Source organism: Bos grunniens, chromosome X, assembly GCF_055505025.1.
Source record: "Bos grunniens cultivar Pamir isolate PY7600 chromosome X, Bosgru_T2T1.0, whole genome shotgun sequence".
NCBI lineage: Eukaryota > Metazoa > Chordata > Mammalia > Artiodactyla > Bovidae > Bos > Bos grunniens.
In genome coordinates, this window is record NC_141194.1 from 129,920,654 (window position 1) to 129,930,377 (window position 9,724).

The 9,724-nt window shown below is 41.8% G+C and overlaps 1 protein-coding gene across 4 annotated transcripts in view; it reads left to right on the forward strand.

Moving 5' to 3' along the window:
* Positions 1-9,724, forward strand: part of HS6ST2 (heparan sulfate 6-O-sulfotransferase 2) — a 653,947-nt gene that overhangs the window by 511,358 nt on the left and 132,865 nt on the right. The window lies entirely within an intron of this gene.

The window sequence follows — 9,724 nt, forward strand, 5'->3', positions numbered from 1 at the left end:
ATGGGAAAATTAAGGTGAGGTGAGATTACCATATGGACTCATAGGTCCTTCAATTTTTTTTCTAATTGAAGTAGAGTTGTCTGTAGTGGAGTTTTTACAGATTCAGACTCGCCTTTCATAAAGCAAATGCATGCATCCCTCTGCCAGTTTGGTCTTCCCTGTCATGCTGTAGGAAGTGGCTATGAATACACTGTCTCCAAAGGCAGCGACTGTGGCCATTGTGCTTTGGTATTGCCATTCGGGACCTAGTGGTTCAGAAGATGCAATAAGTCTCCTCACATGGACCAATTACAAAAAAAAAAAAAAAAAACCCTCCCTTTGTAAAGCAGCAGCATGAGCTAGAATAGGCACTTTATTATCTGCCTCTGCCCACGGGGAAGTGGAGATGCTGGGGAGAGAATGATTGGCCTGGGAAACGGGAGGGCTTGGGATCTACACTTTCAGGGTCAAAGAACTTCATGCCCACTCTCAGGATTGGCTTCCCAGGATGCTCTGGCCCTGGCTCCCCTCTATGCAGGGGTAGGCTCCTGGGGTTGGTCTCTCAGTGGGATCCCATTGGCAGCCTCTCCCCTCCCACAACAGCCGCAGGCCTATTGACTTCTGGGCACTCATTTCCCAGGGCCCTTTTCAGTCCCTGAGAACCACAAGTTCTTTTCACTCGGGAGTTTACAGACGGGGCCGCACCAAGGAGAACAGATGTACTTTGCCTGTGGAGCGCTTTAATCTAGTGAATTGCACTCAGACAGGTAAAGAGTCATTTTCCTTCTATTCCTGCATCTTTCTGAAAGTTTCTAGAGTCAATTAAACTAGGACTCTGCAGGCTTCTCAGCTCCAAAGCAGAGGCAAAAGTCATTTCTTTCTTTCTTCTTTGCATAAGTTGGAAGGTTCTCAGATAGAAAGTGATTTTTTTCTCATATCTCATCCCAGGAAACAATGCTGTCTTTTTAGTTAAGCTGAATTGAATACAAATCACATCACCCCAAATGGAGTCATTACAAGTCGTTAGTGGTCGGAGTATTATTCTTTTATTTTTATTGGCTACATATGGAACATCTTGTTAAAAAGCCAGTGTCTTCTGCCTGGGCCTCAAATTCCCTTTTCCCTCAGATAAGCAAACTTACAAGTGAGGGATACCCAGCTAGCTTTCAAGAATGAGTGAGTTATGTGTGTTGAGAGCAGAGTGGGAAGGTGGGCATTTATCAAGCCTGTTCCCCTCTATTGAATCAAATAGCTCTCATTCTCTCTCATACGCCTACTCTCTCTCCACACAGGTACACACATACACACATACGCACGTGCACACTCACACACAGAGAGATGCTTTTTCCTGTCTGAAACTTGTCTTCACTCTGAGTACACACTCACCTTCCTTCCTCACCCCATCCTACCCTACCTCACCCCACATTACTGCTCCTCTGGTCATCAGTGCTCCTGGCCATCCTAACTGCCATTTCAAGGTTTTTGTGTAAAGAAACTGAGCTTTTATGGGTCACATATTCCCTCAGAAGATGTCAGCAGTGAATAGCATGTGCTCTGGAGCCAGATAGCTACGAGTTGGAGCCAAGTATTTACTTATTAACTATATGACCTTGAGCATGACATTGAACTCCTCTGAGCCTCAGTTTCCTCAGTGAATCCTAAATACAATAGAACCATGTCTTGCCTATTGTAAACAATGCTGCAATGAACAGTGGGATGCATGTATCCTTTTAGATCATGGTTTCTCTGGGTACATGCCCAGGTGTGGGATTGCAGGGTCACATGGTCGTTTTTTTAAGGAACCTCCATACTGTTCTCCATAGTGGCTTTACCAGTTTACATTCCCACCAAGAGTGTAGGAGAGTTCCCTTCTCTCCACACTCTCTCCAGCATTTACTGTTTGTAAATTTTTTGATGATGGCCATTCTGGCTGGCCATTCTCCATTCACTGTTCACCCAAAACTATCACAACATTGTTAATCAGCTATACCCCAATACAAAATGAAAAGTTAAAAAAACATACAACAGACTGTGTCCCATAGGATTGTTATGTAAAGATTTGATGATACCTTACTGTAGTATTGGTTTGCATTTCTCTAATAATTAACCATGTTGAACATCTTTTCGCATGTCTGTTGGCCATCTGTATATCTTCTTCAGAGAAATATCTGTTTAGGTCTTCTGCCCATTTTTTGAGTGGGTTGTTGGTTTTGATGCTGTTAAGCATCATGAGCTGAATATCCACCAATAGAGGAATTGGATAAAGAAGATGTGGTACATATGTACAATGGAATATTACTCAGCCATTAAGAAGAATGAGATAATGCCATTTGCAGCAACATGAATGGACCTATAGACTGTCATACTGAGTGAAGTAAGTCAGAGAAGGAAAAATATCTTATTACATCTCATATGTGGAGTCTAAAAAGAAATGATACAAATGAACTTACAAAACACAGACATAGAGAACAAACATGGTTTGAAGGGGGGAAATGGGGGGAAAGATAGGGAGTTTGGGATCAACATGTACACACTGCTATATTTAGTATGGATAACCAACATGAAGCTATTGTACAGCACATGGAATTCTGCCTAGTGTTATGTGGCAGCCTGGATGGGAGGGGAGTTCTGGGGAGAATGGATACCTGTATATGTATGGCTGAGTCCCTTCACTGTTCACCTGAAACTGTCACAATGTTATTTGTTAATCAGCTATACCCCAACACAAAATAAAAAGTTAAAAAATATGCAATAGGCCCTGCCCCATAGGATTGTTGTGTGAAGATTCAGTAAAGGCGTATATTGATTATTAGCATAGGGCTCAGCTCATAGTAATCAATAAATCCTGGCTATTATCACCAAGTATATTGTGGTCTTAGCTGTTTTTGTTGTGCAGGATTTTGCATCATCCTGATTCTGTTTCTTTGCTACTCAGGACTCAGAATAAATTTCTACATCACCAAGTTATTTGCTCTTTAAAATTGAGGTGAAATTTACATAGCATAAAATTCTTTGTGTTCTGGTGTGCTTCTTCAGCCGCATTTAGTACACTCACAACATTGTCTAGTTCAAACTATTTGTATCACCCTAAAAGGAAACCCTGTACCCACTAAGCAATCACTCCCCCTCCCCCACCTCCACCAGCCAAATTACTTGCTTTTAAATAGATTTCTTTTGGATTTTAAGCCATTCCAGAAATCTGAGGAGGTGTATTCTAGATAGTTAAGCGTTTTCCAAAAGTCAATCAAAAATGCATTGCTAAATTGAAGAAAGAGACTGATAGCCTAGGACTGGCTTATCAGTGAGCAGAATGGACAATCAGAAGAGATAGACTCTCACTCTGGCCAACACAGACATGCTTGTCTGTCCTACTTCACATGATTGTCTTTGTCTTGTGGCTGAAAGATAAAATGGCCTTGAAGCTTTGAGTGAGGAAAGGGCTGGATTTTTAACCTCCTTGTCAACAAATTATGGGAAAGCCCAATGAAGGAGGTGAGCACGTCAGCCTCTTTGCATTGACTTTCCATCATGCCACATTCCAAGGGAGGAATTTTAGTCTTGAGAGGCATGTTCCAGATAACCCTCAGGGGAAATGCAATCCTTTGAAGTCGCCAGTTGTTTCTGCAGCTGCTGATTTCTTCCCGCCCTCCAGGTTGGAGGGGCCCAGGTCATCAGCACTCAGGTGCAGCCTAACTACTTCTGTGCAGTCGGGCAGTTCGTAGACTTCGTTCACTAGGCTATGTGAGGAGGGGAAAGGATGGATGAGTCAGCTGCAAAGGACAAAAGAGAGAAGCTCCAGTTGGCTCAAGGCTAAAGTAAGAAGTGGGGGAAAAAGACTAACACTTAAGAAGGTTCATTGGTGAAAATACTCTCCAATTTGGCAAATGTCCGTGAAGGCCTAATATCGTGGCCAGTTTGCCCGGAGTGGTTGTGGTCTCCCTGAGAAGGCTTCTCTTGCTTGTTGGAGACAAGCTTGGCAACCTTCATGGCACAGTCAATGTTCAGGCAGATTTTCTGCTTGTGTGGGGTTCAGGACTTCTAATTAGGCCTTTTTGGTTGCTCTATCATTTAAAAAAATCTTTTTAAAAAGTTTTATTAAGATACAGTTGACATCTAACATTGTATCCATTTAAGGTGTACAGCATAATGATTTGCTATATGTTTATATAGCAAAATGATCACCACAATAAGTTTAGTTAACATACATCACCTCACATAGTTACAGTTTTTTCCCTTGGGATGAGAAATTTTTAAGACCTACTCTCTCAGCAACTTTCAAATATGCATACAACATACTATTGTTAATTATAGTTATGCTGTATATTACATCCCAGAACTTATTATCTTGTACCAATTTACTCAAGTGTAGTTGACTTACAATATTATATTACTTTCAGTTGTACAACATAGTGATTTGATATTTTTATAGATTACACACCATACAAAATTATTATAAGATATTGACTAATATCCCTTTGCTGTACATGACATCCCTGTGACTTATTTATTTTATAACTGGTAGTTTGTACCTCTTAATCTTCCTCACCTATTTCATTTCTGCCCACCACCCCTAGAACTTATTTATAACTGGAATGTTTTACCTTTTGACCAGCTTTATCCATTCCCCACCTCCTCTCTACACTCTGCCTCTGTGCTATGTTGTGTGCTGTGCTTAGTCGGTCAGTCGTGTCTGACTCTTTGCGACCACATGGACTATAGCCTGCCAGGCTCCTCTGTCCCTGTGGATTCTCCAGGCCAGAATACTGGAGCGGGTAGCCGTTCCCTTCTGCAGGGGATGTTCCCAACCCAGGGATCGAACCCAGGTCTCCCACACTGCAGGCAGATTCTTTACCATCTGAGGCACCAAGGAAGCCCACGCTCTGCCTCTGGCAACCACAAATCTGATCTCTATTTCTATGAGCTTGTTTTAGTTTAGATTCCACATGTCAGTGAGATTATACAGTATTTGTCTTTCTCTGTCTGACGTATACTCTCAGTGTCCATCCACATTGACACAAATGGTTCAGTTCAGTTCAGTTCAGTCACTCAGTTGTGTTCGACTCTTTGCAAATGGTAGGGTTTCCTTATTCTTTGCAGCTGAATAGTATTACATTGTGTATATATACCACATTTTCTTTATTCATTCATTCCATTCATCCCTGGACAAACAATTACCCATCTTTTATAAAACAAACCTCTTCCTAGAAAACCATCTCCCTACCTTGGGCGACTTTGCCATAGTTTGTAAGACCAGAAAGGGAATAAGGAAGACTAACACATGTTGGCAGCCTTGCTTTTATGGGTGGTCAAGGGTGTTTCTCCTATTAATTCTAAAATCAGATAGACACATAAAGGAGGTCTATAATTTAGCTTCCCTGATGGCTCAGATGGTAAAGCGTCTGCCTGCAATGCAGGAGACCTGGGTTTGATCCCTGGGTTGGGAAGATCCCCTGGAGAAGGAAATGGCAATCTACTCCAGTACTCTTGCCTGGAAAATCCCATGGACAGAGGAACCTGGTAGGCTACAGTCTGTGGGGTCACAAGGAGTCAGACATGACTGAGCGACTTCACTTTCACTTTCATAATTTAAATGTGCTTCCTCTATTGGGTCTTGCCCTACAAAGGCAAGTGTACCTTGCCCTACTCAAGAGTGTGAGTGATCCTCACACTTTAGCCTGCATTGGAATCACCCAGCTGTCCATTCAAAATTCAAATTCCTGGGCCCCACTCCTGCAGAATCAGAATCATGGTGAGGCCAGAGAAACAACTCTTGGGCCATAGTTTGTAAGACCAGATCTTACAAATCCAAGTGATTCAGATGTGATTGGTCTTTGGCCTGAACTTACTGAAACACTGCTCTCAGGAGTCATATGGGGGGGAGGAATCAAGAGTACTATTATAATAATAATCAGATTACTCACAAAAGTTATATCAGAATGTTAAACTGAAAAGGAGCAACCCCAAAGGAGAACTTCTCATTCATTTCTGTGTATGGCTGGTTCCTATTTTATTAATAGTTAGAGAGTTAGTTAAGTAGCCATATTTAATTAATAGTAAGTAGCCATATTTTTTATTGAAAATACATTAAGTAAAATTGTAAGACTAGTTTTTAACAGTTTGTTTTAACCTCAGCCATGAGATGAAATTTGAAAAGTGTTGTTGAAGACCCATCTCTGCATTTTAATAAATAGAAATTTCTGAAGTTTTCATGCTCAAGGGTATTTTGTTTTCTCATGATTGTTCATTTTGGGGAAGAAGATTCAGTGACTTTCACTGACTTAGTCCTTTCTGTTCCTTGAGGAAAGAGCTTAATGAATATCAGATTGCATTCTGGAAATTGAATGATTTTTTTGATGTTACTACAGTTAGATGGATTCCTATAAATGAGCCCCAAACAAAATTGTTAAATCTGTTTTAAAAGGCAAATATTTCAAACAAAAGGAAAAGTATTTTTGAGCAGCCCATGTTTTATTTTGGCCCCTGGCATGTGTTTGTCTCAAAAAGACTTTGGAAGTATTGCAAAACACCAGCGCATTGCCTAAATCACTTCTTTATAAAACTGGGCCTTCAGCTAACTTTTCACTTACGGAGGGGAGAAGGGACAAGGGAGAGGCAGACAGAGACGGACACAGAGACAGAAAGACAGAAAGATACACACACACACAGTCTCCAGTGGACTGGCCTTAACCTGGGGCCCCCTCCACCCCGATTGTGCAGTCTGATCGCATCCATACACGACCCAGCATCTGCCCAAGTGCCACAAACCATGCTTCCCTGCTCCGTGGCAAAGAGTGGCCCAGAGATAAGTTTCCAGAGGTGATTAAGTGATCCTCCCAGCCTGTCTTGGTGCCAGAAATCAAAGTGACTCCATCCTTGAAGCTTGTCTCTGAAATCCTCTAGCAACTCTCCAGAAGGCTCACCTCTCTGCTGGCTGCTTCTCGGAGACGCTGGCTTTATACTGTGGGAAGTTCTTTGGCTGGTAACACATTTGAGGTGAGTTAAAACAACTTCCTCCCTCAGCCTCAGCTTCCTGTTCCTAAGGGTGAGTTAGACAATTAGTCTCAAATAGCCCCAGCTGTTAAGGCTTCCCTCCCTGTGAAGTGGTTTTCCCCTTTGGTAATTTTGATCGCTTCTAATGAGGCCACCTGCTTTATCTTTAATAGACGATGCTAGATTGCACATCTATAGCCTGACAGTACCTTTAGCCCCAAGGATTTAAAGAGTTTTCTGAGATCCCTCTTGAGAGTCTTGGACCCAGTGGCATTTTCCTTGTTGTGGTTGAAAAAATTTTTTTCTTATTTTCCCCGTAGAGCTGGCCTAGTTCTTCTGCTCTGGCGTACTCCGTGTGTTTAGGGAAATGACTCTGGCTTTCAAAAGACACACACACAGACACACACACAGACAAAAGGAATGGGAGAGCAAGAGGGAGAGAAAGTGGAGAGGAAGAAAGAGAGCATGTGAGAGTGAGAAAGAAACCAAGATCATAATCATGTGTGAGAAAAAGGTTGTGAGAGCCGTTGGGGAGGGAGAGAGAGAGGGATAGAGGAAGCTCAGGCAGAACAGCCAGGAGTGTGAGCAATCTTAAGACAAGAGTGCCCGCAGAGCAAGGAGGATGCGATGGGCCAGAAGCCACAGGCCCAGTAAGATGGAGAGCGGGCAGAGCCCAAGAGAGGGGCCAAAGGGAGGAAAGAGATGGGAAGCATGCCCTCCAGGGGAGCCTGTGGCTGATTAATAGCAAGTCCAACGTGAGTAGCCACTGCCCCCAACTTGGTCAGTAAGTGACAGTGGAATAGAAAATACTCAGGGCCCAGATGCAGTCCTGCTCCCCTGGATCCAAAGTGGAACTTTTGTGTCCTCCAGACATACGTGCTTGGGATCAACCTTATGCAACCACTTTAAAGACCTGGATCTCAATTGGAGCCACACATACACTGCTCCCCCTCAATTAATATTATTTGAAATTAGAAAACAAATTTCATCATTAAACACCAAGGAGAGCATGAAAACTTTCGAGTATACTTTTTTAATGCCACCTTTTCATCCACATGAACGAGAAAGTTGCTCAGTTGTGTCCAACTCTTTCCTACCCCATGAACTATACAGTCCATGGTATTCTCCAGGCCAGAATACTGGAGTGGGTAGCCTTTTCCTTCTCCAGGGGATCTTCCCAACCTAGGGATTGAACCCAGGTCTCCTGCAGTGCAGATGGATTCTTTACCAGCTGTGCCACAAGGGAAGCCCTTCTCATCCACAGACCTGCAGTAATGGCTTAACTTAGTGATTCCCAAACATGAGACCTGGGATCACACTGGATAGTTGTCATGGGTTCCTTCATGTTAAAATCTCAGGTTCCTCCATGTTGATTGCATAATTATTTACAATAACTAATATATGAAAGCAACCTAAATATCCATCAATAGATGAATGGATAAAAATATGGTACATACACACACACGTCTATATACACAATGGAATACTACTCAGCCGCAAAAAAGAATGAAATTTTGCCATTTGCAGCAACATGAATGGACCTGGAAGGCATTATGCTAAGTGAATTAAGTCAGGCAGAGAAAGACAAATACTGCATGAGAAAACTTTTATGGGGAATCTAAAAAATAAAACAAGCTAGTGAATAAAACAAAAAGGAAACAGACTTTCAGATATAGAGAACACACAGGTGGTTACTTGTGGGGAGAAGAAGGTGGGGAGGTGCAATATGAGGGTAGGGGAAAAAAGGTTTATTATGAGATTATATGAAATCATGTGTGTGAAACTTTTGAAAACTGTATAGTATAGAATTTAAAAAATAAAATTATATAAATATTGAAAAATAAATAAAATGGCAGGTTTCTGAACCCTCTCCCAAAAAAGTATGATTTAGGAGGGCTGGGTGATCCGTTGTTTTAATACACAACTGTGCTGAAGATGCCGATGCCCAGCCAGAGGCGAGCCTTAAGCGGCACCCTTTCACTGGAAGAAGTAACAAGTTCAGTCATTGACCTTAAGCCCGACTGCTGACTGCTCCCTATTAGGCCCAAAGTAAGGTGAGATGAGCGAGATACTCAACTTGGGTATAAAACTTAAGAGGGTGTCAAAAATCTCAGTAATCAGAATAAAAAATATTTTGGTGATACATGTTAAAGAGTCAAAATGAATGCAGAGAAATTCAGGATGGACCAAACACGAAATTTGTGCATAAAGACAGTCTACAATTCTGCCCTTAAACATGCCTGCCTCTCTTGCCCGCCCCAATACTTCTATCCCTTGTTCCAATTAAACTTTATTTACAAAAACAGGCAGATAGACTGTAGGTGAAAGTTTGCAAATTTGATTTTTTAGAATATTGCAATAAAAGATGATTTATTCAACTAGCACTCATATCTTGGCTACTAATACCATTCTCCAGTAAGAGTAACTGAGGCGTTTTGGAGAAATGACTGATTCTAGGAAGAAATATACAATATGGGGCAAGAAATGTACAAGATGAGCCTGGAGTATCCTGTAATGCCAGAAAGTAAAGAAGTGCTAAAAAACAAACAAATCCCCAAAGCAAAACATTGATGGGGGTTTGGCACAGGAGTCAGCTGAAAGAGCTACCAATGACCAAAGCTGGAAAACTTTTAAAAAAATTATTTTATTAATTTATTAATTTTTGGCTGTGCTGAGTCTTCATTGCTTCAAGGGCTTTTCTCTAGTTGCAGCGAGTGCGGGCTACTCTCTAGTTGCAGCGTGAGGGCTTCTCATT